Here is a 13970-nt window from a genome sequence, read left to right as displayed (position 1 = left end):
TACTCAGACCCTCTTGGACAGTAATAGCCCAGTTACTCCACATTAATACTCAGACCCTCTTGGACAGTAATAGCCCAGTTACTCCACATTAATACTCAGACCCTCTCAGACAGTAATAGCCCAGTTACTCCACATTAATACTCAGACCCTCTTGGACAGTAATAGCCCAGTTACTCCACATTAATACTCAGACCCTCTCAGACAGTAATAGCCCAGTTACTCCACATTAATACTCAGACCCTCTCAGACAGTAATAGCCCAGTTACTCCACATTAATACTCAGACCCTCTCAGACACTGACCTGTGTCCCTCAGGTGCGCGGTTTCCGGGTTGTTTGACCGACGTCGTCCTGCCCCGATCAGAAACACGGACCTAGCGGCCGGACCAATCAGCGGTGCCGGGGCGGGACATAGATCCCGGAAGATCCGGGACACGTGGTGCCCCACCCCCTGCGCGCTGGCCCCGCCCCTCCCCCTGAATTACCATATTCCACAAATCTCTCAAAGTCCACCAAATCCCTCCGAACCCAAACTCAACTCCCCGAACACCTCATGGACTTCCTAAACACCCCAAAAACTTCCTAAACACCCCCAAAACTTCCCCAAAATACCCTCAACTCCCTAAACTCCCCCCAAAACACCCACAAAACTCCCTAAACTCCCCCTAAACACCCCAAAAACTTCCTAAACACCCCCAAAACTCCCTCAACTCCCCCAAAACATCCCCAAAATACCCTCAACTCCCCCCAAAACACCCACAAAACTCCCTCAACTCCCCCAAACTCCCCATAAAACTCCCTGAACACCCCAAAAACTTCCTAAACACCCCCAAAACTTCCCCAAAATACCCTCAACTCCCTAAACTCCCCCCAAAACACCCACAAAACTCCCTCAACTCCCCCAAAACTCCCTAAACTCCCCCAAAACTTCCCCAAAATACCCTCAACTCCCTAAACTCCCCCCAAAACACCCACAAAACTCCCTCAACTCCCCCAAAACTCCCTAAACTCCTCCCAAAACTCCCCAAACTTCCCCAAAATACCCTCAACTCCCTAAACTCCCCCCAAAACACCCATAAAACTCCCCAAACTCCCCCTAAAACTCCCTCAGCACCCCCAAACACCCTAAACACCCCCAAAACTGCCTAAACCCCCAAAACTTCCTAAAGACCCCCAAAACTCCATAAGCACCCCATAAACTCTCTAAACACCCCCCCCAAAACTCCCAAACTCCCCCAAAACTCTCTAAACACTCCCAAAGCTCCCTAAACGCCCCGAAAACTCCCCCAAAACACCCAAAATTCCCCCAAAACTCCATAAACAACCCAAAATGCTCCCAAAACTCCCTAAATACCCCAGAAACTCCCTAAACACCTGTAAAATTCTCTAAACACCCTTAAAATACCCCAAAACACCCCCCAAATTTCCCCAAAACCGCCAATCTCAAAACTCCCCCCAAATATCCCCAAACACCCCCAACCCCAAAACTCCCCCAAATATCCCCAAACACCCCCTACACCAAAACCCCCCCAAATATCCCCAAACACCCCCTACACCAAAACCCCCCCCCAAATTTCCCCAAACACCCAAATTTCCAAAAATATTATCCATATTTCACCGAACCCACGCAATGAGCACTCCCCAAGCCCAAACTCCAACAACACCAAACCCGCACCAATTGCAAACACTCCTCAATCCCAAACTCTACAAATCCGAAACTCTCTAAATCCTAAACTCCCGGTAAACCCAAACATCCACAACCACAAACTCCCTCAATTCCAAACTCCCCAAAATCCAAACACCACTGTACACCGCCCTCCTGTCCCCGTACCCCTGTACACCGCCCTCCTGTCCCCGTAACCCTGTACACCGCCCTCCTGTCCCCGTAACCCTGTACACCGCCCTCCTGTCCCTGTAACCCTGTACACCGCCCTCCTGTCCCCGTAACCCTGTACACCGCCCTCCTGTCCCTGTAACCCTGTACACCGCCCTCCTGTCCCCGTAACCCTGTACACCGCCCTCCTGTCCCTGTGACCCTGTACACCGCCCTCCTGTCCCCGTAACCCTGTACACCGCCCTCCTGTCCCCGTGTACCTGTACACCGCCCTCCTGTCCCCGTACCCCTGTACACCGCCCTCCTGTCCCCGTAACCCTGTACACCGCCCTCCTGTCCCCGTACCCCTGTACACCGCCCTCCTGTCCCCGTACCCCTGTACACCGCCCTCCTGTCCCCGTACCCCTGTACACCGCCCTCCTGTCCCCGTAACCCTGTACACCGCCCTCCTGTCCCCGTAACCCTGTACACCGCCATCCTGTCCCCGTAACCCTGTACACCGCCCTCCTGTCCCTGTACCCCTGTACACCGCCCTCCTGTCCCCGTCACCCTGTACACCGCCCTCCTGTCCCCGTACCCCTGTACACCGCCCTCCTGTCCCCGTAACCCTGTACACCGCCCTCCTGTCCCCGTACCCCTGTACACCGCCCTCCTGTCCCCGTAACCCTGTACACCGCCATCCTGTCCCCGTAACCCTGTACACCGCCCTCCTGTCCCCGTAACCCTGTACACCGCCCTCCTGTCCCCGTACCCCTGTACACCGCCCTCCTGTCCCCGTAACCCTGTACACCGCCCTCCTGTCCCCGTAACCCTGTACACCGCCCTCCTGTCCCCGTAACCCTGTACACCGCCCTCCTGTCCCCGTAACCCTGTACACCGCCCTCCTGTCCCCGTACCCCTGTACACCGCCCTCCTGTCCCCGTAACCCTGTACACCGCCCTCCTGTCCCCGTACCCCTGTACACCCCCCTCCTGTCCCCGTAACCCTGTACACCGCCCTCCTGTCCCCGTACCCCTGTACACCGCCCTCCTGTCCCCGTAACCCTGTACACCGCCCTCCTGTCCCCGTACCCCTGTACACCCCCCTCCTGTCCCCGTACCCCTGTACACCCCCCTCCTGTCCCCGTAACCCTGTACACCGCCCTCCTGTCCCCGTACCCCTGTACACCGCCCTCCTGTCCCCGTAACCCTGTACACCGCCCTCCTGTCCCCGTAACCCTGTACACCGCCCTCCTGTCCCCGTACCCCAGTACACCGCCCTCCTGTCCCCGTACCACTGTACACCGCTCTCCTGTCCCCGTAACCCTGTACACCGCCCTCCTGTCCCCGTGTACCTGTACACCGCTCTCCTGTCCCCGTGTACCTGTACACCGCCCTCCTGTCCCCGTGTACCTGTACACCGCCCTCCTGTCCCCGTGTACCTGTACACCGCCCTCCTGTCCCCGTGTACCTGTACACCGCTCTCCTGTCCCCGTGTACCTGTACACTACCTTCTTGTCCCCTTACCCCTGTACACCGCCCTCCTGTCCCCGTACCCCTGTACACCACCCTCCTGTCCCCGTACCCCTGTACACCGCCATCCTGTCCCTGTGTACCTGTATACCGCCCTCCTGTCCACGTAACCCTGTACACCGCCCTCCTGTCCCCGTACCCCTGTACACCGCCCTCCTGTCCCCGTAACCCTGTACACCGCCCTCCTGTCCCTGTAACCCTGTACACCGCCCTCCTGTCCCCGTAACCCTGTACACCGCCCTCCTGTCCCCGTAACCCTGTACACCGCCCTCCTGTCCCCGTAACCCTGTACACCGCCCTCCTGTCCCCGTACCACTGTACACCGCCCTCCTGTCCCCGTACCACTGTACACCGCCCTCCTGTCCACGTAACCCTGTACACCGCCCTCCTGTCCCCGTACCCCTGTACACCGCCCTCCTGTCCCCGTAACCCTGTACACCGCCCTCCTGTCCCCGTACCACTGTACACCGCCCTCCTGTCCCCGTACCACTGTACACCGCCCTCCTGTCCACGTAACCCTGTACACCGCCCTCCTGTCCCCGTACCACTGTACACCGCCCTCCTGTCCCCGTAACCCTGTACACCGCCCTCCTGTCCACGTAACCCTGTACACCGCCCTCCTGTCCCCGTACCCCTGTACACCGCCCTCCTGTCCCCGTAACCCTGTACACCGCCCTCCTGTCCCTGTAACCCTGTACACCGCCCTCCTGTCCCCGTAACCCTGTACACCGCCCTCCTGTCCCCGTAACCCTGTACACCGCCCTCCTGTCCCCGTAACCCTGTACACCGCCCTCCTGTCCCCGTACCACTGTACACCGCCCTCCTGTCCCCGTACCACTGTACACCGCCCTCCTGTCCCCGTACCCCTGTACACCGCCCTCCTGTCCCCGTAACCCTGTACACCGCCCTCCTGTCCCCGTAACCCTGTACACCGCCCTCCTGTCCCTGTAACCCTGTACACCGCCCTCCTGTCCCCGTAACCCTGTACACCGCCCTCCTGTCCCCGTACCCCTGTACACCGCCCTCCTGTCCCTGTACACCGCCCTCCTGTCCCCGTACCACTGTACACCGCCCTCCTGTCCCTGTAACCCTGTACACCGCCCTCCTGTCCCCGTAACCCTGTACACCGCCCTCCTGTCCCCGTACCACTGTACACCGCCCTCCTGTCCCCGTAACCCTGTACACCGCCCTCCTGTCCCCGTAACCCTGTACACCGCCCTCCTGTCCCCGTACCACTGTACACCGCCCTCCTGTCCCCGTAACCCTGTACACCGCCCTCCTGTCCCCGTAACCCTGTACACCGCCCTCCTGTCCCCGTAACCCTGTACACCGCCCTCCTGTCCCCGTAACCCTGTACACCGCCCTCCTGTCCCCGTACCCCTGTACACCGCCCTCCTGTCCCCGTGACCCTGTACACCGCCCTCCTGTCCCCGTAACCCTGTACACCACCCTCCTGTCCCTCTGTACCTGTACACCGCCCTCCTGTCCCCGTACCCCTGCACACCGCCCTCCTGTCCCCGTACCCCTGCACACCGCCCTCCTGTCCCCGTACCACTGTACACCGCCCTCCTGTCCCCGTAACCCTGTACACCGCCCTCCTGTCCCTGTACCACTGTACACCGCCCTCCTGTCCCCGTAACCCTGTACACCGCCCTCCTGTCCCCGTAACCCTGTACACCGCCTTCCTGTCCCCGTAACCCTGTACACCGCCCTCCTGTCCCCGTACCCCTGTACACCGCCCTCCTGTCCCCGTACCCCTGTACACCGCCCTCCTGTCCCCGTAACCCTGTACACCGCCCTCCTGTCCCTGTAACCCTGTACACCGCCCTCCTGTCCCCGTACCCCTGTACACCGCCCTCCAGTCCCCGTAACCCTGTACACCGCCCTCCTGTCCCTGTAACCCTGTACACCGCCCTCCTGTCCCCGTAACCCTGTACACCGCCCTCCTGTCTCCGTAACCCTGTACACCGTCCTCCTGTCCCCGTACCCCTGTACAACGCGCTCCTGTCCCCGTAACCCTGTACACCGCCCTCCTGTCCCCGTAACCCTGTACACCGCCCTCCTGTCCCCGTGTACCTGTACACCGCCCTCCTGTCCCCGTACCACTGTACACCGCCCTCCTGTCCCCGTACCCCTGTACACCGCCCTCCTGTCCCCGTACCACTGTACACCGCACTCCTGTCCCCGTACCACTGTACACCACCCTCCTGTCCCCGTACCACTGTACACCGCCCTCCTGTCCCTGTACCCCTGTACACCGCCCTCCTGTCCCCGTAACCCTGTACACCGCCCTCCTGTCCCCGTAACCCTGTACACCGCCCTCCTGTCCCCGTACCCCTGTACACCGCCCTCCTGTCCCCGTACCCCTGTACACCGCCCTCCTGTCCCCGTAACCCTGTACACCGCCCTCCTGTCCCCGTACCCCTGTACACCGCCCTCCTGTCCCTGTACCCCTGTACACCGCCCTCCTGTCCCCGTACCCCTGTACACCGCCCTCCTGTCCCCGTACCACTGCACACCGCCCTCCTGTCCCTGTACCCCTGTACACCGCCCTCCTGTCCCCGTGACCCTGTACACCGTCCTCCTGTCCCCGTACCCCTGTACACCGCGCTCCTGTCCCCGTACCACTGTACACCGTCCTCCTGTCCCCGTAACCCTGTACACCGCCCTCCTGTCCCCGTACCCCTGTACACCGCCCTCCTGTCCCCGTGTACCTGTACACCGCCCTCCTGTCCCCGTAACCCTGTACAACCCCCTCCTGTCCCCGTACCCCTGTACACCGCCCTCCTGTCCCCGTGTACCTGTACACCGCCCTCCTGTCCCCGTAACCCTGTACACCGCCCTCCTGTCCCCGTAACCCTGTACACCGCCCTCCTGTCCCCGTACCCCTGTACACCGCCCTCCTGTCCCCGTAAACCCTGTACACCGCCCTCCTGTCCCCGTAACCCTGTACACCGCCCTCCTGTCCCCGTAACCCTGTACACCGCCCTCCTGTCCCCGTACCCCTGTACACCGCCCTCCTGTCCCCGTAAACCCTGTACACCGCCCTCCTGTCCCCGTAACCCTGTACACCGCCCTCCTGTCCCCGTAACCCTGTACACCGCCCTCCTGTCCCCGTAACCCTGTACACCGCCCTCCTGTCCCCGTACCCCTGTACACCGCCCTCCTGTCCCCGTAACCCTGTACACCGCCCTCCTGTCCCCGTAACCCTGTACACCGCCCTCCTGTCCCCGTGTACCTGTACACCGCCCTCCTGTCCCCGTAACCCTGTACACCGCCCTCCTGTCCCCGTACCCCTGTACACCGCTCTCCTGTCCCCGTAACCCTGTACACCGCCCTCCTGTCCCCGTACCCCTGTACACCGCCCTCCTGTCCCCGTGTACCTGTACACCGCCCTCCTGTCCCCGTGTACCTGTACACCGCCCTCCTGTCCCCGTAACCTTGTACACCGCCCTCCTGTCCCCGTGTACCTGTACACCGCCCTCCTGTCCCCGTGTACCTGTACACCGCTCTCCTGTCCCCGTGTACCTGTACACTACCTTCTTGTCCCCTTACCCCTGTACACCGCCCTCCTGTCCCCGTACCCCTGTACACCACCCTCCTGTCCCCGTACCCCTGTACACCGCCATCCTGTCCCTGTGTACCTGTATACCGCCCTCCTGTCCACGTAACCCTGTACACCGCCCTCCTGTCCCCGTACCCCTGTACACCGCCCTCCTGTCCCCGTAACCCTGTACACCGCCCTCCTGTCCCTGTAACCCTGTACACCGCCCTCCTGTCCCCGTAACCCTGTACACCGCCCTCCTGTCCCCGTAACCCTGTACACCGCCCTCCTGTCCCCGTAACCCTGTACACCGCCCTCCTGTCCCCGTACCACTGTACACCGCCCTCCTGTCCCCGTACCACTGTACACCGCTCTCCTGTCCCCGTACCACTGTACACCGCCCTCCTGTCCCCGTAACCCTGTACACCGCCCTCCTGTCCCCGTAACCCTGTACACCGCCCTCCTGTCCCCGTACCCCTGTACACCGCCCTCCTGTCCCCGTAACCCTGTACACCGCCCTCCTGTCCCCGTAACCCTGTACACCGCCCTCCTGTCCCCGTACCCCTGTACACCGCCCTCCTGTCCCTGTAACCCTGTACACCGCCCTCCTGTCCCCGTAACCCTGTACACCGCCCTCCTGTCCCCGTAACCCTGTACACCGCCCTCCTGTCCCCGTACCCCTGTACACCGCCCTCCTGTCCCTGTAACCCTGTACACCGCCCTCCTGTCCCCGTAACCCTGTACACCGCCCTCCTGTCCCTGTAACCCTGTACACCGCCCTCCTGTCCCCGTAACCCTGTACACCGCCCTCCTGTCCCCGTAACCCTGTACACCGCCCTCCTGTCCCCGTAACCCTGTACACCGCCCTCCTGTCCCCGTACCCCTGTACACCGCCCTCCTGTCCCTGTACACCGCCCTCCTGTCCCCGTACCACTGTACACCGCCCTCCTGTCCCTGTAACCCTGTACACCGCCCTCCTGTCCCCGTAACCCTGTACACCGCCCTCCTGTCCCCGTACCACTGTACACCGCCCTCCTGTCCCCGTAACCCTGTACACCGCCCTCCTGTCCCCGTAACCCTGTACACCGCCCTCCTGTCCCCGTACCACTGTACACCGCCCTCCTGTCCCCGTAACCCTGTACACCGCCCTCCTGTCCCCGTAACCCTGTACACCGCCCTCCTGTCCCCGTACCACTGTACACCGCCCTCCTGTCCCTGTAACCCTGTACACCGCCCTCCTGTCCCCGTAACCCTGTACACCGCCCTCCTGTCCCCGTGTACCTGTACACCGCCCTCCTGTCCCCGTAAGCCTGTACACCGCCCTCCTGTCCCCGTACCCCTGTACACCGCCCTCCTGTCCCCGTAACCCTGTACACCGCCCTCCTGTCCCCGTACCCCTGTACACCGCCCTCCTGTCCCCGTACCCCTGTACACTGCCCTCCTGTCCCCGTACCCCTGTACACCGCCCTCCTGTCCCCGTACCCCTGTACACCGCCCTCCTGTCCCTGTACACCGCCCTCCTGTCCCCGTAACCCTGTACACCGCCCTCCTGTCCCCGTACCCCTGTACACCGCCCTCCTGTCCCCGTAACCCTGTACACCACCCTCCTGTCCCTCTGTACCTGTACACCGTCCTCCTGTCCCCGTGACCCTGTACACCGCCCTCCTGTCCCCGTACCCCTGTACACCGCCCTCCTGTCCCCGTAACCCTGTACACCGCCCTCCTGTCCCCGTAACCCTGTACACCGCCCTCCTGTCCCCGTAACCCTGTACACCGCCCTCCTGTCCCCGTACCCCTGTACACCGCCCTCCTGTCCCTGTAACCCTGTACACCGCCCTCCTGTCCCCGTAACCCTGTACACCGCCCTCCTGTCCCCGTAACCCTGTACACCGCCCTCCTGTCCCCGTACCCCTGTACACCGCCCTCCTGTCCCTGTAACCCTGTACACCGCCCTCCTGTCCCCGTAACCCTGTACACCGCCCTCCTGTCCCTGTAACCCTGTACACCGCCCTCCTGTCCCCGTAACCCTGTACACCGCCCTCCTGTCCCCGTAACCCTGTACACCGCCCTCCTGTCCCTGTAACCCTGTACACCGCCCTCCTGTCCCTGTAACCCTGTACACCGCCCTCCTGTCCCTGTAACCCTGTACACCACCCTCCTGTCCCTGTAACCCTGTACACCGCCCTCCTGTCCCCGTACCCCTGTACACCGCCCTCCTGTCCCCGTACCCCTGTACACCGCCCTCCTGTCCCTGTACACCGCCCTCCTGTCCCTGTAACCCTGTACACCGCCCTCCTGTCCCTGTGTACCTGTACACTGCCCTCCTGTCCCCGTACCCTTGTACACCGCCCTCCTGTCCCCGGACCCTTGTACACCGCCCTCCAGTCCCCGTAACCCTGTACACCGCCCTCCTGTCCCCGTAACCCTGTACACTGCCCTCCTGTCCCCGTAACCCTGTACACCGCCCTCCAGTCCCCGTAACCCTGTACACCGCCCTCCTGTCCCCGTACCCCTGTACACCGCCCTCCTGTCCCCGTACCCCTGTACACCGCCCTCCTGTCCCCGTACCCCTGTACACCGCCCTCCTGTCCCCGTACCCCTGTACACCGCCCTCCTGTCCCCGTAACCCTGTACACCGCCCTCCTGTCCCCGTACCCCTGTACACCGCCCTCCTGTCCCCGTAACCCTGTACACCGCCCTCCTGTCCCCGTAACCCTGTACACCGCCCTCCTGTCCCCGTGTACCTGTACACCGCCCTCCTGTCCCCGTAACCCTGTACACCGCCCTCCTGTCCCCGTACCCCTGTACACCGCTCTCCTGTCCCCGTAACCCTGTACACCGCCCTCCTGTCCCCGTACCCCTGTACACCGCCCTCCTGTCCCCGTGTACCTGTACACCGCCCTCCTGTCCCCGTGTACCTGTACACCGCTCTCCTGTCCCCGTGTACCTGTACACTACCTTCTTGTCCCCTTACCCCTGTACACCGCCCTCCTGTCCCCGTACCCCTGTACACCACCCTCCTGTCCCCGTACCCCTGTACACCGCCATCCTGTCCCTGTGTACCTGTATACCGCCCTCCTGTCCACGTAACCCTGTACACCGCCCTCCTGTCCCCGTACCCCTGTACACCGCCCTCCTGTCCCCGTAACCCTGTACACCGCCCTCCTGTCCCTGTAACCCTGTACACCGCCCTCCTGTCCCCGTAACCCTGTACACCGCCCTCCTGTCCCCGTAACCCTGTACACCGCCCTCCTGTCCCCTTAACCCCTGTACACCGCCCTCCTGTCCCCGTACCACTGTACACCGCCCTCCTGTCCCCGTACCACTGTACACCGCCCTCCTGTCCCCGTAACCCTGTACACCGCCCTCCTGTCCCCGTAACCCTGTACACCGCCCTCCTGTCCCCGTAACCCTGTACACCGCCCTCCTGTCCCCGTAACCCTGTACACCGTCCTCCTGTCCCCGTACCCCTGTACACCGCCCTCCTGTCCCCGTAACCCTGTACACCGCCCTCCTGTCCCCGTACCCCTGTACACCGCCCTCCTGTCCCCGTACCCCTGTACACCGCCCTCCTGTCCCCGTAACCCTGTACACCGCCCTCCTGTCCCCGTAACCCTGTACACCGCCCTCCTGTCCCCGTACCCCTGTACACCGCCCTCCTGTCCCCGTACCCCTGTACACCGCCCTCCTGTCCCCGTACCCCTGTACACCGCCCTCCTGTCCCCGTAACCCTGTACACCGCCCTCCTGTCCCCGTAACCCTGTACACCGCCCTCCTGTCCCCGTAACCCTGTACACCGCCCCCCTGTCCCCGTAACCCTGTACACCGCCATCCTGTCCCCGTAACCCTGTACACCGCCATCCTGTCCCCGTGTACCTGTACACCGCCCTCCTGTCCCCGTAACCCTGTACACCGCCCTCCTGTCCCCGTACCCCTGTACACCGCCATCCTGTCCCCGTGTACCTGTACACTGCCCTCCTGTCCCCGTGTACCTGTACACCGCTCTCCTGTCCCCGTGTACCTGTACACCGCCCTCCTGTCCCCGTGTACCTGTACACCGCCCTCCTGTCCCCGTGTACCTGTACACCGCCCTCCTGTCCCCGTGTACCTGTACACCGCTCTCCTGTCCCCGTGTACCTGTACACTACCTTCTTGTCCCCTTACCCCTGTACACCGCCCTCCTGTCCCCGTACCCCTGTACACCACCCTCCTGTCCCCGTACCCCTGTACACCGCCATCCTGTCCCTGTGTACCTGTATACCGCCCTCCTGTCCACGTAACCCTGTACACCGCCCTCCTGTCCCCGTACCCCTGTACACCGCCCTCCTGTCCCCGTAACCCTGTACACCGCCCTCCTGTCCCTGTAACCCTGTACACCGCCCTCCTGTCCCCGTAACCCTGTACACCGCCCTCCTGTCCCCGTAACCCTGTACACCGCCCTCCTGTCCCCGTAACCCTGTACACCGCCCTCCTGTCCCCGTACCACTGTACACCGCCCTCCTGTCCCCGTACCACTGTACACCGCCCTCCTGTCCCCGTACCACTGTACACCGCCCTCCTGTCCCCGTAACCCTGTACACCGCCCTCCTGTCCCCGTAACCCTGTACACCGCCCTCCTGTCCCCGTAACCCTGTACACCGCCCTCCTGTCCCCGTACCCCTGTACACCGCCCTCCTGTCCCTGTAACCCTGTACACCGCCCTCCTGTCCCCGTAACCCTGTACACCGCCCTCCTGTCCCCGTAACCCTGTACACCGCCCTCCTGTCCCCGTACCCCTGTACACCGCCCTCCTGTCCCTGTAACCCTGTACACCGCCCTCCTGTCCCCGTAACCCTGTACACCGCCCTCCTGTCCCTGTAACCCTGTACACCGCCCTCCTGTCCCCGTAACCCTGTACACCGCCCTCCTGTCCCCGTAACCCTGTACACCGCCCTCCTGTCCCCGTAACCCTGTACACCGCCCTCCTGTCCCCGTACCCCTGTACACCGCCCTCCTGTCCCTGTACACCGCCCTCCTGTCCCTGTAACCCTGTACACCGCCCTCCTGTCCCCGTAACCCTGTACACCGCCCTCCTGTCCCCGTACCACTGTACACCGCCCTCCTGTCCCCGTAACCCTGTACACCGCCCTCCTGTCCCCGTAACCCTGTACACCGCCCTCCTGTCCCCGTACCACTGTACACCGCCCTCCTGTCCCCGTAACCCTGTACACCGCCCTCCTGTCCCCGTAACCCTGTACACCGCCCTCCTGTCCCCGTACCACTGTACACCGCCCTCCTGTCCCTGTAACCCTGTACACCGCCCTCCTGTCCCCGTAACCCTGTACACCGCCCTCCTGTCCCCGTGTACCTGTACACCGCCCTCCTGTCCCCGTAAGCCTGTACACCGCCCTCCTGTCCCCGTACCCCTGTACACCGCCCTCCTGTCCCCGTAACCCTGTACACCGCCCTCCTGTCCCCGTACCCCTGTACACCGCCCTCCTGTCCCCGTACCCCTGTACACTGCCCTCCTGTCCCCGTACCCCTGTACACCGCCCTCCTGTCCCCGTTCCCCTGTACACCGCCCTCCTGTCCCTGTACACCGCCCTCCTGTCCCCGTAACCCTGTACACCGCCCTCCTGTCCCCGTACCCCTGTACACCGCCCTCCTGTCCCCGTAACCCTGTACACCACCCTCCTGTCCCTCTGTACCTGTACACCGTCCTCCTGTCCCCGTGACCCTGTACACCGCCCTCCTGTCCCCGTACCCCTGTACACCGCCCTCCTGTCCCCGTAACCCTGTACACCGCCCTCCTGTCCCCGTAACCCTGTACACCGCCCTCCTGTCCCCGTAACCCTGTACACCGCCCTCCTGTCCCCGTACCCCTGTACACCGCCCTCCTGTCCCTGTAACCCTGTACACCGCCCTCCTGTCCCCGTAACCCTGTACACCGCCCTCCTGTCCCCGTAACCCTGTACACCGCCCTCCTGTCCCCGTACCCCTGTACACCGCCCTCCTGTCCCTGTAACCCTGTACACCGCCCTCCTGTCCCCGTAACCCTGTACACCGCCCTCCTGTCCCTGTAACCCTGTACACCGCCCTCCTGTCCCCGTAACCCTGTACACCGCCCTCCTGTCCCCGTAACCCTGTACACCGCCCTCCTGTCCCTGTAACCCTGTACACCGCCCTCCTGTCCCTGTAACCCTGTACACCGCCCTCCTGTCCCTGTAACCCTGTACACCACCCTCCTGTCCCTGTAACCCTGTACACCGCCCTCCTGTCCCCGTACCCCTGTACACCGCCCTCCTGTCCCCGTACCCCTGTACACCGCCCTCCTGTCCCTGTACACCGCCCTCCTGTCCCTGTAACCCTGTACACCGCCCTCCTGTCCCTGTGTACCTGTACACTGCCCTCCTGTCCCCGTACCCTTGTACACCGCCCTCCTGTCCCCGGACCCTTGTACACCGCCCTCCAGTCCCCGTAACCCTGTACACCGCCCTCCTGTCCCCGTAACCCTGTACACTGCCCTCCTGTCCCCGTAACCCTGTACACCGCCCTCCAGTCCCCGTAACCCTGTACACCGCCCTCCTGTCCCCGTACCCCTGTACACCGCCCTCCTGTCCCCGTACCCCTGTACACCGCCCTCCTGTCCCCGTACCCCTGTACACCGCCCTCCTGTCCCCGTACCCCTGTACACCGCCCTCCTGTCCCCGTAACCCTGTACACCGCCCTCCTGTCCCCGTACCCCTGTACACCGCCCTCCTGTCCCCGTACCCCTGTACACCGCCCTCCTGTCCCCGTACCCCTGTACACCGCCCTCCTGTCCCCGTAACCCTGTACACCGCCCTCCTGTCCCTGTAACCCTGTACACCGCCCTCCTGTCCCCGTACCCCTGTACACCGCCCTCCTGTCCCCGTACCCCTGTACACCGCCCTCCTGTCCCCGTAACCCTGTACACCGCCCTCCTGTCCCCGTAACCCTGTACACCGCCCTCCTGTCCCCGTAACCCTGTACACCGCCCTCCTGTCCCCGTAACCCTGTACACCGCCCTCCTGTCCCCGTAACCCTGTACACCGCCCTCCTGTCCCTGTAACCGTGTACACCGCC

General features: G+C 63.4%; 1 protein-coding gene across 1 annotated transcript in view; it reads right to left on the bottom strand.

Annotated features, from left to right (window-relative positions):
- LOC122545535 (solute carrier family 25 member 44-like) overlaps positions 1-318 on the bottom strand; it is a 62156-nt gene extending 61838 nt beyond the window's left edge. The window contains exon 1 of the mRNA XM_087985171.1: positions 302-318. The gene's annotated coding sequence lies outside the window, so the exon portion shown is untranslated. The remainder of the gene's footprint in view (positions 1-301) is intronic.
- Between the last annotated feature and the right edge of the window lie 13652 nt (positions 319-13970).

The sequence above is a fragment of the Chiloscyllium plagiosum genome, unplaced genomic scaffold, assembly GCF_037043375.1.
Source record: "Chiloscyllium plagiosum isolate Xiang-an unplaced genomic scaffold, Cpla_swu_hap1 HiC_scaffold_50, whole genome shotgun sequence".
NCBI lineage: Eukaryota > Metazoa > Chordata > Chondrichthyes > Orectolobiformes > Hemiscylliidae > Chiloscyllium > Chiloscyllium plagiosum.
The sequence above is the reverse complement of the archived record's forward strand: the minus strand, read 5'-3'. Positions and strand labels throughout refer to the sequence as shown.